Here is a 16,099-nt window from a genome sequence, read left to right as displayed (position 1 = left end):
TCAGTAGAAATTCTCCAGACTGAAAAACACAGAGAAAAAATATTGAGGGAAAATCAACAGGGGCCAGCCTGGTGGATTAGCAGTTAAGTTCATGTGCTGCACTTCTGCAGCCTAGGTTTTGCGGGTTCGGATCCCAGGCACAGACCTACACACTGCTGATCAAGCCATGCTTTGGTGACGTCCCGTACACAAAATAGAGGATGATTGGCACAGGTGTCAGCTCAGGGCCAATCTTCCTCACCAAAGAACAAACAAAAAAACAAACAAATCTCAGAAATCTTCAGGATAATATCAAGCATTCCAATACATGTTTAATTGTAGCCTTAGAGGGAGAGAAAAGAAAGAAGTGGACAGAATAATACCTGAAGTATAATGGCCAAAATCTTCCCAAATTTGGTGGAAAGCATTGACTAACAGACCTAAGAAACTCAACAAGAAAGCTAAACACACAGAGAATCACATGTAGGTACCTCGGAGTCAAACTGCTAAGAGACAAAGACACAATCTTGAAAGCAGCAAGAGGAACACAGCGCATCACATATAGGGGAACAAGGGTACGGAAAGCAGCTGAGTCCTCGCCAGAAATAATGGAGGCCGGGAGACATTGGAATGATCTGTTCAAAGCGCTGAAAGAAAAAACTTTTCAACAAAGAATTCTCCACACAGTAAAACCATCCTTCAAAGTGAGGGTGAAATAAAGACATTTACGGATGAATAAAAACTGAGCCAATTTGTTGCTGGCAGATCTGCATTACAATAAAAAACTAAAGGTAAACTAAACAAAAACTTCAAATGAAAGGAAAATGATACCTGATCCAGATCCACATGTTGGGATGAAAAGCACTGAAATTGGTAATTATGTGGTATATTTTTGTCTTTTGTTTTCTTAATTTCTTTAAAAGATATAGGAATGTTTAAAGCAAAAATTATAACACCATATTACTGGGTTTATAACATAGATGTAATATGTACGATGACAACAGCACAAAGGTTGGTGGGTAATTGAGTTATGCTGTGCAAAGTTGGTGGAAGTTAGTCGTCACTAATTTGAATTAGATTATGATAAGGTAAAGATGCATATTGCAATGCTTACAACAACCACTAAAAGCCAATAAAAGATGTCAAAAAAGAGAATCATTATATAATTAAAAACTGGGGGGCCGGCCAGGGGACATAGCAGTTAAGTTCATGCACCCCGCTTCAGAGGCCCGGGATTCATGGGTTTGGATCCTGGGCATGGACCTACACATCGCTCATCAAACCATGCTCCGGTGGTGTCCCACATACAAAAAAGAGGAAGATGGCAACAGATATTAGCTCAGGGACAATCTTCCTCACACACACACAAAATTCTTCAACACAAAGAAGAAAATATAGAAGAAACAGAGGAACAGCAAAGAGCTGAGACAGGGGCCGGCTTGGTGGCAAAGTGGTTAAGTTCACATGCTCTGCTTTGGCGGCCCAGGGTTCGCAGGTTTGGATCCTGGGTGTGGACCTGGCACCGCTCATCAAGCCACACTGTGGCGGCATCCCACATAAAACAGAGGAAGATGGGCAACAGATGTTAGCTCAGTGACAATCTTCCTCACCAAAAAAATAAAAAACAAAAACAAAGAGATGAGATAAGTAGAAAACTAACAGCAAAATTGCAGACCAAGTCTACCCAGGTCAATAATACGTTAAATATGAATGGATTAAACCTCCCGTCAAAAAGCAGATTAAGATTAAGAGGCAAGATTCAACTGTATGCTGTCTATAAGAATGGAAAAGGATGGAAAAGGATGTACCAGGCAAGCGGAAGCAAGAGAAGACTGGACTGACCATGTTAATAACAAACAAAATAGACTTTAAATCAAGGGTTACTACTGTAGACAGAGGAAGATTTCATAATGATAAAAGGTCAACATGGCATAAAGATTATAAGTGTATGTGCATATGATAACGATGCCCCTAAGCATGTGACGATTTCATGACTCCTCTCTTAGTAACCGATAGGAAAAGCAGTCAGAAAATCAGAGAGGATACGGAACACGTGAAGAACACTATCAAAAAACCTAATCTAATGAACGTTTAGAAAACTCCACCCAACAAGCAGAATATACCTTCTTTTAAAATGTACATGGAAACCTCACCAGGATAAACCAAGTATTGGGTCAAAAATAAGTCTCAGTATATTTGAGATAATTGAAATCATACAGAGTATGTTCCTTAAACACAAGAGAATTAAATTAGAAAGTAATAACAGAAAGAAATATGGGAAATTCACCCATATATGTGGAAATTAAACAATATACTTCTAAATAATTCATGGTCAAAAGAAGAAATCACAATGGAAATTAGACAAATATCTTGACCTGAATGAAAATTAAAGCACAACATAACAAAATGTGCAGGATTCAGGTCAAGCAGCGCTGAGAGGGAAATTTATATTTTTAAATGCTTATACTAGAAAAGAAAAAAGGTATAAAAATAATTATCTAACTGCCCACCTTAAGATGCTAGAAAAAGGAGAGCAAATTAAACCTGAAGTAAGTACAAGAAAGGAAGTAAGCAGTAAAGAGAAGAGCAGAAATTAATAAAATAGAAAACAAGAAAATCAAAGAAACTAAAAGTTCATTCTTTGTAAAGATCAATACAATTGTAAACCTTTAGCTAGACCGACCCACAAAAAAGTCATAAATCACTAATATCAGGAATGAAAAGGGACATCACTACAGATCCTACGGTTGTTAAAAGGACAGTCAGGGTGACTTCCAGCCAAAGTGAAATAACAGAGACTGGATTTACTCTCCTACTTGAAACAACAGAGAATCCAGACAAAAGATAAAAAACAACAGTTTTCAAGACTGTGGATATCAGGCAACAAAGGACCACAGTCCCTAAAGGACAGAAACAATGGAAGTGAGTCCCGTAGTTACTGCAGCTCACCGCCCTGAATGAGTCTCCAGGATGCAGCACTGGGAGGGGAAGCTGGGTGGAGCCCAGCAGGCCCATGGAGTTGACGAAACAGAGCTGAGAGTCCAGGGAGATAAGGGTGGCTAGAGTCTCAGGGCAAAGAATTCAAGAGGAGAGAGCTGCCTAGAGAAAGAGCCCCAGCGTTCTGCAGAGGGTCCCCATAAAATATGCATCGCAGTATTGATTGGAGCACAGTTGTGAGAAAACCACCCAAATCCACAGAAGAGCCCATCCCAGTGGATTAGAGGGAGCAGCAACCAGAGACCACACAGGGCTGAGAACTGAGCCTGTTTCCATCAGCCTGACCGGAAAACCTCACAATTCATGGGGCACTGGGTGGGGTATGCAGAAGGGTCTTGACTTGGTAGTAATGCTGCTCTGGTCCCAACTGATAAATCTTAAAAGCAAGACCCAAAAGGATCAAAGTGTTTCTGAGTAACTTAACTGTGTCCCAGAAAAAAGCTCAAGAATATCTATAGGTATACAGAATATTTAAAAGGTAAAATTCACAAGTCAAGCGTTCAATCAAAAATTACTAGGCGTGCAAAGAAGCAGGAAAATACCGCTCATAATGAGGAGGAAAACCAACCCAGTTGAAACCGACCCAGAATTGACACAGATCTTAGACTTAGCAGAGGACGTTAAGACGTATAATATGACTGCATTTCATATGCTCAAAAACTAGAGGAAAGATTGAACTTGTTAAGAAGAGATTGGAAGATCTAAAAGAGACCCAAATCAAATTTGGTACGCCAATGATCATAGCAGCATTATTCATGATATCTAAAAAAAATTGATCCAACTCAAATGTCCTTCAACAGGAGAAAGTTCAACAAAATGTGGTGCATCCATACCATGGAATACCATGCAACACAGTCATGGGTCACTTGATGACGGGGTACATTCTGAGAAACGCGTTGTTAGGCGACCTCATCATTATGCAAACATCATAGAGTGTATTCAGACCTAGATGGTATAAGCCACTACACATCTGGGTCTGTGGTGCTAATCTTATGGGACCGTCGTTGTCTATGCGGTCAGCCATCAACTGAAACTTCGTTATGTGGCGCATGACTATCATAAAAAAAGAACAAACTGACACAAGCTACAATGTGGATGAACCCAAAAAACATGCTAAGCAAAAAAAGCCAGATACCAAAGCCCACACACCGTCTGATTTCATTTCTGTGAAGTTCTAGGAAAAGCCAAACTACAGTGACAGAAAGCATGTCAAGGGTTCCTGGGGCTGGAGATTGCAAAGGGACACGAGGGAATTTTGGCAGTGCTGGAAGTGTACTAAACCTTGATTGTGGGTGGGGACACCCAACTCTATATATTTAGTGAAATTCATTGAACTATATCCTTAAATGGGTGAATCTTATGGAATGGGAATTAAACCTCAGCAAAGCTGTGAAAACATGAGGAACAAGAAAGTTGTTGTGGAGGAAAGAACTGTGGGAATAAAGAGAGATGTTCTGACCCACATTCACGTCTGGTCTGACATCCGTGTGCCACAAACCGCCAACCTTCTGGGCAGAATTGGCTGGAAGACGAGCCGCCATGGAGACGGCGTCCGGTCCAATGGGACAGAAAGGCATGTGACCCGGTCACTGCGAAGCAATGGGACGAGGCTCCTCTGGAGTTCCAGGTCCTGCGGGCACACAAGGAGGGACCATCCATCCTTCCAGGAGGGGCCGAGCCTCCTTGGAGCTGAGAGAGTGGGGACGTCAGGCTGTCGACTTCACTCCCAGGCATTCTCCCTCCTCTTTCCACCCACCAAAGTGCCAGGTGGCTGTCATTTCTTTTTTTAATTAAAGTGAATTAAATGTAATCTTGCCTAGAGAGTTTCCTGATACCTCTTGGAATAATTAGAATCTCCCTGGGGTGTTGCAAAAACTGGGTCTGGCCTCCCTATGCTAATTCTGAGGGCGGAGGCGTGACCACTCCGTGGACGCTGCTTTGATCTCAGGAGGGTGGGGGCAGGGCGGGGGGCAAGAAGGAGAGTTGCGGGGGGAGAGGACCTCTGTGCAAGGCCTGCAGTGGGACCTGGCCTGTTCAAAGAACTGTCCAGAAGTCCCATGTGACCACAGCATCGTCCTCCATGACCTGAAGGAGCCACACAGGTCTGGGGTGTAAACTGCTCTCTGTGAGGGCAGGGTCCAATGATGCCATTCAGCTCCATCAGTGGGTCTAATTGTCTCAGGGTGTCGCTCTGTCCCGGCTCCAGGAGCAAACCCTCGAGGGCAGAGCACATAGTTTCCTTATAAGCTGAAGAGGAGGGAAGCGATGCTTATGGCAAGCCTACTACGTACTTTCTGGGCATCGTGGCGTTCAGTCTGCATGTGGAACATCATTTTGTTATCCCTGTTTTAGAATAAGGAAATTGAGGTCCAGAGAGGTGAAGTGACTTGCCCAAGGTCACACAGAGGCAGAGGGGGGATTTGCATTATTCATGCCTTGATTGAGCCCCAGCTCTGAGCCCCAGCACAGCATCTAACTCTGCACCAAGAGCTAAGAGGTGTTTGGGACGTGCGGGGGAGTGAGGGCCCAGCTGGGCCTGGCCTGCTTGGCTGTCCCCAAACCCCAGCACCCAGGAGAGGGCCTAGGTAGGCGGCCTGAGGTTGGAGCCTCGCTGCCTCAGTTCTCCAGGCTGCCAGGAGAGGCGCGCTCATCTCAGCGTGACTCAGCCTTGAGAGACGCACTGAAAGTTAGATCCAGTGAGTAAGAGGCAGGAAGGGGTGTCCCTCGGCCTTCCCTCCCCAGCCCCACACAGTCCTTTCCCAATTCCCTCTATTGTCGTGAGGAGACAGGGTGGGAGGGAGGGGTGGGCCTGCAGGACGAGGCTGCAGGAAGCAGGCTGGGCAGGAGCCGGCCTGATTGCAACAGCCTCCCAGCCTCCCTGCCTCCTGCCCTGCCCCACTCTGCCCGGCCCTTGTGAGGCTGCCCCAGCATCTCTCTCTCCTCGGGCCCCTCAGGGGCTCCCCATCCCCCCAGGCCGAAGCCAGTTCCTTGGCCTGGCATGCGCTGCCCTGCTTTCCACATTCACCCCCTACAGGCCCCCACTTCACAACCTTCTCGTCCCCAGGAACGCCTTTCTGAGCCCCTCTCATGCAGCCTCTGGCCACCCGATCCCCTGCCACCTCAGCATTCCACTTCTGTTTTCCATGTGTTGACAGTGGACTTTTGAAATACTCCAACAAGCCACTTCTTGGTCACCAAAGCACCCCTGGTCACCTCTCTCTGGGGGACTCTGGCCTAGGTGGGCTGGTGTTTTGAGTCCCCTTTCTGAGGGCCTGTCCTGGCTCCCAGGTGACTGTAGGAGACCCCAAGCTCAGTCCTCCAGGGAGCACCCTCCCACCCTCCCACAGGTGCACTGTGGCACTTAGAACAAAGCGTCCTGATGACCAGTTCCTACGTCTGTGTCCCCATCGGATGGTGAGGCTCTGGCACATAGCAGGTGCTCAGGAAAAGTTGGGAGATGGAAGAGGAGGAGGAGAAAAGGAGGAGGGAGGGAGGAGGGAGGGAGGGATGAGTCTGGCACAGCGCCCCGCCCACAGGTATGTTATCGAACAGGAAGCAGTGATTGTGGGCGCCTCTGTTTGCTAAGGAGAAATTTGCTACCTTCCAAAAAGGAAAAAAATTGCTGTTTTCATTATTATAGCAGTAATACACACCAACGTTAATTTTTTTTCCTAGACCAAGTGTCGGCAAACTTTTCCGTAAAGTCCCTAAGTCATTTGGGCTGTGTGGCTCACGTACACACTCTATAAGCTATTCTTCTGGTTTTTGTTTATTTGTTTTTACAACCCTTTAAAAACGTAAACGCCACTCTTAGCTCACGGGCTGAACGAGAACAAGCCACAGCTGCGTCTGGCCCGCAGGCCAGTTTGCCAACCTCCGTCCTAGACAATCCGTGGAGAGCGAGCTAAGAAAGTGAGAATCGCCCGTAAACCTTCATCCAGAAACATCGACTGTCGACATTTCGGTGATTTCTCTCTTGACTCTTTCTGGGCATGGACACTATATATATCTTGCCAAAATAGGATTATGTCCTACATTCTGTGTAGTAACTGTCTCCTTTCATTTAACAAAATACTGTGGGCCCAGCTCCGTGCTACTGAATACGGGTCTAGGACATCATTTTTACGGACGTGCGGTACTGCATCATATGAGCCTAACAATTTCTTTGGCATATTTATCGAGGGTGGATGAGTTACTGCCTCCAAGTCCTCGCTCAGCTTATTAAGAGAGACCAAAACACGGATGAAGGGATGGACCTTAGTGACCCGGGTACCGGGTGCCCATCCTACAGCCGACACAAAGAAATGCTTCTTGCTGGTGACTTTATTATGTATCTATTTTCACCCACTTCTTCCCAGTAGGGGCTGGGGGAGCAGAGAAACAGAAGCACGGACAGGCGCCTGCTTTGACCCCAAGGCCAGGCTCGAGAGTGCACATGGACATTTCACGGGAGCCCTCAGCCGCAGAGCACCTTGATGGGCCTTCCAGGCAGGCGCACCAGCTCAGCCAGCCACCAGACGTTTGTCCCGCACTGGGGCAGCTGCCGTTTGCGAACTCCCGGAGACACAGGTCCTCGCTTTGCAGGTGGGCGTTGAGACCCTGGTAGACCTGACCTTGGAGTCAGGAGAAGGGCGTCGGCCGAAAATCCTCAGGTGCTCTGATAATTGGAGGCAGGCCAGGGGAGGCGGTGGGCTTCGTTCCCAATTATAATACAGAATTGCTGTATCGACCACGTTCAGGCTACGTGCCACCTCACAGAAGTCTCACATCCACCTGATGAGAATATCCCCACTTGATAGGTGAGAGACTTAAAGCACAGAGCAGTCAAGTTATTGCCCAAGTCACACAGAGAGTGGGAAACCCAGGACCTGCCACTGTGTCGTCTGACTCAGAAGCCTGCTCTGTCCCAGCATGCGAGGAGGCCTGTCTCCTGCTGTGCAGGTTGCCATGGAGGGCGGGAGCGTGAGTCCCTGCAGTGAAGTGGGACAGCACTGGGCCAGAGCTGGGAGACCTGCTCTGGAGTCCAGCTGCCTCCTGGAAGCAGGAGAGCTGGGGAGCCTCCTGGCCTCTGCTTGCCCGCACCCTCGTCTCTCCAGTGGTGCCCCAGTCTCCTCTCAGCCTGAAGGAGGGCCGGCGGAGACGCAGACAAGAGAGTGGATGTGAACACACGTTGCGTCATGTGATGTAAGCGGTGACACGTTGGTGAAGCCGACCTTTGGGGGACATCGCGGAGAAGAGGCACTCAGGCTGGAAACAAGGAAGGGCCACTGTCAGCTAAGATAAGCACCTGCTGCCTCAAGGGAGCAGGGCCCTGAGCTCCCCAAACCCTCGCCCTCCTTTCTGCCTCCCTGCACGCCCTGATCCAGAACCTCTCCCTATCTCCTCAGGACTATTGTGACAGGTTCCACCTGGGCTTCCTGACACCTGTCTCCACCTTCCCTCCAGATTCCCTACCTGCTACCAGCATCACTGCCCTGAAAACTGAACTGTCACTCCCCTACCTCAAACCCTTCCGTGGTCCCCAAGGTCTTGGCCTGAGATCCTTAGTGTGGCATAGAGCCCCTCATTGTCCAGGCACGGTCTCCTTCCCGCTCATTGCCTGAGGTCATCATGAAAACTGCTCTTGCTCCCCTAAACATGTCGCTGGGCCTTTGCACATGCTGTTCCCTCTGATTGATGCTGTTCCTTCTGATTCATATGCTCCCTCCCCTCTTCTGTTTCCGGTATATCCTTCAAGATTCATTTCCAGCATCACCTTCCCTGGCCTCTGGGGCTCTCCACTCAGTGCTGCCATGCAGCCTTGCACAAATAGTCCGGGGCACGGAAATCTCTGATTGCATTTCCCCTGGCCCACCAGGCACCAGGCCTTCGTTACCTGCATACCTGGTCCTCACATGAGAGCCTAGCCCAGAATCAGCCGTCAGCCACCAGTGGTTGGGGTAAGGACCAGGTGAAGGCAATGAGGAGCAGACGGGCCTGGAGCCCGGCTCCAGTCACTAACCACCTGCCCGGGGTCCCGGCCCACGCGACGGGCAGGGTGGAGTTGGGGTGCCAGTGGGAACCCAGCAGGCCAGGCAAGAAGGTGCTTGTCTGAGAACCAAGCCAAGGGTGACATCACTGCTGACTCAGGCTCGCAAGCACGAAGGTGGGGGCCACCCTCCGAGGGAGGGGTGTCCCTGGGACAGCTTCAACAGGCACGGTGTCCGCTCGGGGGCCAGGGAGCCAGGCGGATGAGTCAGGGAAGGGGAGCAGCCTTGCCCTAAAAAGGGGAACAGGCCCCTACGGATCACACTGCACTCATTAAAAGGAAAAGGAAAGAAATAGGAGGGAAAAGCCCCAAATCCCATAGCCGGCGCTTTTTCTCAGTGGTAATTAATGATCATTCAGAAAGAATGGATGACGCCATCCTTGGTTTGAGCCAAAATACAAGAGCCCCAGGTGTGTGCCAGGTGAAGGGGTGAACCCAGCCCGTGCCTCCTGTGCCAAGGACACGACCCCGCCCTCCGATTCATCTCCTCGCCCCCAACCAGTCACACCCCAAACGTGCCGGCCCCCCGCCCAAGGTGGGGGCGTATGTGAGGCCTCCGACAGCTCTGAGGCGGGTTTTGGCTTTCCCGCCAAGAAGTCTGAAAACCGGCATCAAGGTGCTGACCCACCCCCCCGGGGTGCCTTTAACTTCCTGGTGATCACTGGAACTTACTCCAGCGAGCTGCCACGGCTGCCTTGTTCCCTGGGTGGCGTGAGCTCTTCCGGGAGTGAGGGTGGCGGGTTGTGTTCCTTTCCCTGGTTTCTGGCACGGGGTCCACGCCAGGAACTGGCCCCAAAGAACCACAGGGATTACCCTAAAAATGTCAGCCTCCGACTGCTCCTCCCAAGCAGGGCTACCTCCATTCCGATTTGCTGAGATCCTGGTGAAAGGAAGAGGGTGAAAATTACCTGCCTGCTCTCCACCCTTGCAAACTCTCCCCCCACCACCAAAATGGGTTTAGGCTTGTGTCTCCACCGGGCCCCAAGATCTTTCTCTTCTTCATCAATCCATTCATTCCTTTATCCATCCGTATGTTCAACGTCTGACCATGCTTTCTTGGATGGTTTTCCTCCTCACTGGTTTTCCAGTTTCTTCTCTTGCCTCCTTGAACTGTTCTCTCCCAGAAAGATTCAGTGCAAACGTCCTCCTCTGCTCCAGGTCCCACACGAGGCACAGGAGCCAAATGTGAAATCCAAAAGGCTCTAGTTGGAAAGGATGCAACGTCTTGTCGGGAAGAAAGATGGGTAAATAGATAATCTTGGTAAAACGGGTTGAGTAAAGGGATGGAGCACGGCAAGGTGGGGTGGGTGATGGCCGTATCAGGGCAGGTGCCCCTGAGGAGGCGATGCCTGCTGGAGTCTTCAAGGGCGCCCAGGAGGAATGGCTGGGGGAGGGAGGGAAGAAAGACAGTCTGGGCTGGGGGACCTCAGGGCTGGTGGGCTGGGTCTCGGGCTACCACGACCACCGGGGCCATTCTCCCCCCTGCCTCCTCCGTCCTGCCCCTCGCCTCCTCCAGAACCGCTGTAACGGGTCACCAGAGAAAGGAGAATTCCCACCAGCCCACACGGGTGAAAAGTTACTGCGCTGTGAAACTCAGAGCTCAAGTCAGATTTGGGGATTAGCTGTGACCCTCAATTATCCCGGCTTTAGTTCATCTCTCTCTCTGGTCCTGGCGTTGTTGCCGGGAGTTAATGGGAGCACCCACGATATTGCTTTGGCTGGAACCTCAGCATCCCAGAGAAACAGGCCCCTTTCCCATCTCGGTCTCTCTCTCCTCCCTGCCCGGGGCTTCCCCTGGCCACCAGGTTAAGGAGCGGATCCCGCTCATCCCACACTGGGCATGAGGGACAAAGTGCACCAGCTCTGCAGAGGCTGCCCGTCAAACTGCCACCCCCGGCCCCCCCCCACCAGGTGAGCTGCCTCCCAGGAGGGTTAGTTTGTCTTTTAAACAAGGAACTGATCCTTACAGTGATGGCGAACTCCCGGGAGGCACTGACTGAGCATTCTGTGCGGAATCGTGGTGGTGAGCCCTGGGGAGGAGTCTAGAAATGCTGGCTGATGTGACCTGAGTTAGCACGACGTGGAAGACGTCGCGGTGCTTTAGGCAGGGCGCCGGGCTGGCGGCCAGGTCCCTTAGCTCCCGGTAACCACCTACTTTGCAAAAGTCTAACGTTTATCTTCTCTTGGCTCAGAGTCGGGCGGACTTGCGGTTGGCAAGGGCAGCCAGGGGCCCTGATTTCAGGGCCATATGGGGGAAGCCCAGCTTGAGCGGGTCCTTGGGGAAACGAGGCATCCAGAGGCCCAGTGGGCTCCTACCCCGGGCCCCCACCCTGCTGGGGCCAAGTTCACAGCTGAGTGCTGAGCTGGGTCCTGACCACCGGGGAGAAATCTGGGCCTGTGGCGGGGTCTCGCCAGGGAGGTCTGAAAGCGCTGCCGGCTACACCATTAGCAGGGCCCAGGGCAAGATGAAGATGTAGGCCCCTTGTTCAAAAGTCATCGAGAATTTCAGGATGGCAACCGCAGGGCATTCGACCAAGCCGGGCCCTTCGGCGCGCAGGGCCCTGGGCACAGGTCCCACGCCCCAGCTTGTTAGGGCTGCCACAACAAAGAACCCCAGACAATGGCTTGAAATCACAGAGACGTCTTGTCTCACAGTTCTGGAGGCTAGAAGCAGGCTTGGGGGCTCTGAGGGAGGGCCTGCTCCCACCTCCCCTGCCCTGGTCTGGGCTGGCCCCCCTCGGCTCCCCTCGGCTCGTAGGAGCATCATCCGATGGCTCCCTCACACTGCCGTCTTCACACCGGCTTTCCTGAGCGTGTCTGCCTGTGTGCAAACGACCCTGTTAGAAGGACATCAGCCACGTTGGATTGGGGCCCGTCCCGGGGACCCCATCTTACTCCATGACCTCTGTAAAGACCCCGTTTCCAGAGAAGGGCATATTCTGAGATACTGGGCATTAGGACTGGAACACGTCTTTTGGGGACACAGTTCAACCCCCAACACTGCCCCTGCCAAAAGGCCTCTTTCAGTTCAGCTCAGCTGGTGGACATTGACCGACAATCGTGGGTGCCTGGCTCCCTCCTGGGGCGGGTCAAGCTGCCCTGGAGGAACTTCCTGTCCCCACAGACCCCTCTGGCAGGAGGCTGGGTGGGCTCTCCGGACCTGGTGGCAGCAGGCTTCTGCCCTGCCTCAGAGGGCGGGGGGCTCCCCAGCATGGTTCTGCTGGGGGCGCAGACCCTGACTGCCTCCCAGCTGTGTCATGACCCAGCCATCAGCTGATGGCCGCCAGCTCTGTTACAGGCTCGCGTGGGCGCTGTAAGGGGGCTCTGGGGAGCAGCTCTTGCCTGGGAGTGACAACCGATGTGTCCCTTTGTCCAAAAGGACGATACCGAGGGGTCACTCACTAGTGACGTGACCTCGAGTCCCCCTCCTCTTCCTCTGGTCTCAGTTTCTTCACTGTAAAACCAGGTCACCAGGACGTGCCTTGTGGTTCTGTTGTGAGCTCTGGACATCGTGTTTCGGAAGTGCCCGCCGGAGGTAACGTGACTTAAATTTATACTAAAGTGTAAATGACTTTATAACACATTCTTACAATCTTGGAGTTAGAAGGAAACGTGGTGCTCTGATTCTCAAACATGGCTGCACTTGGGATCACCTGGGGAGATTTTAAAAATACCAGTGCCCGGGCTGCACTTCAGACCAATTAAGTCAGAATCCACGGCGGTGAGAACGAGGCACCCATATTTTTTCAATTCCTCAGGTGATTCTGATGTGTGGCCGAGTTTCAGCAATGTTCTAGAACAACCTCTATCCCCAAACAGGAATCACAATTGTTTATTTACTCAACAGACATGTATAAAGCACCTACTCAGTGCCCGAAACCAGGATTGTCTCAGTCCTTCTACAACAACTCTGTTGGTTCTCCAGTCTTTCCAATGATGGGGAACTCACTGCCTGATGAGACAGATCTTTTCCCAAGAGCAGGTTTTTAGGTGGTTTGTAGAGAGGGGAGATGGGCTGGGAAGGGAAATTAAGATGCACTGGGTCCTACTATGTGCAGCAGTGGTGTGGGGTGCTTGACAAGCACCGAGTCTTCGAAGCTTCGTACCTACCCCCGGTCCAGCGAGGCAGGGCGTGCAACCACAGGATTGCAGACGAGGAAACTGAGGCTCAGAGAAGTGAGGGGACTTACCTGAAAGCCCTCAGCTTGTGTGAGGTGAAGCCAGACCTATACCCCAGAGTACTGCTTCCTGGGAGGCTGGGGCGGGCGGGGGGCAGGGTGGCGGGTGACAGAGGCCAGAGATTACATCCAGGTTTCCGGAAAGACCTTCCAGGGCTCTCACCAACTCCTTACCCCACCTCCCAGACACATTCTTCCCCCTGGTTTTCCATCCCTCCTGTTCCTCAGGCTGGAGAGAGTCTGACAAACACACATCCAAAGTTCTGGGGACCCGAGTCGCCCCTCCAACGAGGAGCGCTTACACGTCGAAGGAACCACGTTGGGCAGGGCAATGGTCACCCTGAAGGAATGACTATCTAACCGTGACACTTGAGGTCCCCTGGGCGGGGGAACACATCCGTCCCGGACATCCATCCTTGGCATCCCCAAGTCACAGCCCAGAGGTGAGGTCCCCCCTCCCCAGCCCCAGACTGGCACGTCTGTGCAGCAATGCCAGAGGTCCCCTCTTTCTTGGGCACCTGCTGAGTGCTGGCTGCTCTCCCTCCTTCTTTCCCAGCCCTCACGGAGCGCTGCAAATTCAGGATCATTGTGTTCCCTCGCCCGGTAGAAATGAGGCACAGACGACTCTCGCCAGAGCCCAAGTTCTGGTCCACCGGACCAGCATTTCTCAATCTGCAAATTGTTACCCATTAGTGGGGTGTGAAATTGACTTAGTGGAACACGAGAAGCATTTTTTTAATGAAATAAGGTAGAAAAGAGTAAAAACCTGTGCAGGGAAGGCTAGTTTCGTAAAACTTTTGTTTCAGGTGTGTGTGTGTTGTACAAAGGGTCGTGATGAAAAATGTATCTTACTGTAAGTTGTCACCAAAACGTTTGAAAGCCAATGTCCTACACTGTTGTCTACATGCTGTCGCTGGAAAGTGGCACCTTTCTTCCTGGGAAGGGAGGGGGTGACAATGTGCTGTGGGCACCAGCAGTGAGAGCTCATGAGACCACAGGGCGAGGTCGCCCCTATTTAAGAACTGCTGCAGGATGCTCAGGGGGAGACACGGAGCCAGCAGCCACCATCAGGGGGACGAGCAGCGGCTCCCTCGAAGAGCTCATCCCATCCAGCTGGTTCCACGATGTTTTTCCGTGATCTCCACCCCCAGCCCGCTCTTGAGAAGACCCTCAGAAGCCAGCCTAAGGGGAAGGAGGCCTACCCTGCAGCATGAGGGATGCGGGTTAGACGCCAGGAAGACTTTGACGAGAGAGTGTTGGAGACTGGAGGTGAGCAGAGCAAGAAGGATGACGGAGCCTCCATCCCGGCGGCCTTTGGAAGCAGAGATGGGTGTTCTGTCTGGAACAGTTCTGCCGGTGTTTCCCTCAGGCGGACTGGGTTGACCGCGGAGCCTCTCAGAGACCCCTGGGTTGGGGGCTTCTCTGACACTATGGTCTCCGCAGAGGGCAGTGGTGGGCGGTGCGTGTGGAGGTGGCGCAGGAGGGAAAGGGGCACTTGGCAAGGGACAGACAGAGCCACCGTGGCATGGAGAAGAGATCTTTGTGGCAGAAGGCTCCTTACCATTCGGTCCAGCTCACCTTTCACCTCTGCAGAAACAGGCATTCCTAGGAAGAGCCCTGGGGTGGGACTTTGGAGGGCCAGCTTGGCCAAGAAAAACCCTGTGACTAAAGCAAATCACACCTCGGAGCCTCATCGTCCTCATCTGTAAACTGGATCCATGGCCGCAATCAGTGCTTCCGATGGAAATACAAGGTGAGTCATAAATATTCTAGTAGCCACACAAAAAAGGTAAAAATGAACCGGTGAAATTAATTTTAACACCAAATATTGTCAGTGCAATAGGTAGTCAATGTAAAAAAGTATTCATGAGATTTTATATTCTTTGTACTAGGTCTTCAAAATCTGTGTGTATTTTACACGTAGAACATGTCTCAATTTCGACCAGCTACACACCCCGGGCGTGCCGGCCGCGTGGTTAGCGGCTGCCATTTTGGACAGCGCAGGCATCGATGGTCTCCAGGCTCTCCACTAAAATTGTGTGACCAGATTAAAGACCAGGGTAGATTCCTCCTGTGGGATCCCAAGGGCCTGGCTGGTCCCAGCTGCAGAAAACCACTCAAGTGACCCATTTAGGGAGTGACTTCAAGTATCAATAAAATGGATCATTGATTCTGGAATGACACAGACCTGGCTTACTCGGCTGTGAGCTCTGGGAAAGTTATTCCTCCTCTCTGAGCCTCAGTTTTGCTATCTGTAAAATGGGAATGATAACAATAGCTAACATTATTGTCCTAGGCCCTTTCTGTGTATTAACTCTTCATTCAAGAGTCTATCAGGCAGCATCCCAATTTTACAGGAGGAGATTTGGGGCACAGGGAGGTTAAGGAACTTGCCCAAGGTCACACAGCTAGTATGTGGCATTGCTAGGATTCAAACCTGGGCCACCTGGCTCCAGAGTCCCTGGGCTGAACCCCAGGTCCACGCTGCTGGCCTCCTAGGAGGCAGCGAGGAATAAGGAAAGGACTTCCCTGAAAGTGTTGGGCCCTGCGCTCGGCACACGGTAAGTATGTGATTATGGCTGCTGCCCTCAATGGGGCAGAGAGGGTGTAGGAAGAGCCCCTGGGTGACCTCTGAACACCTGGGCCACAGCTGGGTCCTGACAGGCCGGGAGGCGGCCCCTTCTGAGCTTTCCTTGTGCCGCCTCCAGCCAGAGGCCGAGGGGAATTTGGCTGAGAAGGCGTCTTCCTCATAGCTCAGGTGCTGGGGCCTCTGAAGGTGGATGAGTCAGGGTCTGAAGTGCCCAGGGCCCGAGGCTCTGGGGATGGCGGGTGGGCTGAGGTGCGTGGCCTCCGTGAGAAAGGCAGATGCACCACTTCCAAGGGCCGGGCTGGGAGCCTGGTGTGGACGCCTGTCTGG

General features: G+C 51.6%; 1 long non-coding RNA gene across 1 annotated transcript; it reads right to left on the bottom strand.

The window, feature by feature from the left end:
- Positions 1-7,315: 7,315 nt before the first annotated feature.
- LOC124240064 (uncharacterized) lies at positions 7,316-11,045 on the bottom strand. Its single transcript, XR_006888756.1, has 3 exons — positions 10,972-11,045; positions 9,677-10,388; positions 7,316-8,189 (listed from the first exon to the last, which is right to left on the bottom strand). It is a non-coding gene; the product is annotated as an uncharacterized LOC124240064 (long non-coding RNA).
- Between the last annotated feature and the right edge of the window lie 5,054 nt (positions 11,046-16,099).

This window comes from Equus quagga, chromosome 5 (genome assembly GCF_021613505.1).
Source record: "Equus quagga isolate Etosha38 chromosome 5, UCLA_HA_Equagga_1.0, whole genome shotgun sequence".
Classification (NCBI taxonomy): Eukaryota; Metazoa; Chordata; class Mammalia; order Perissodactyla; family Equidae; genus Equus; species Equus quagga.
Note: the sequence above shows the minus strand (reverse complement) of the source record. Positions and strands in the feature narration are given on the sequence as shown.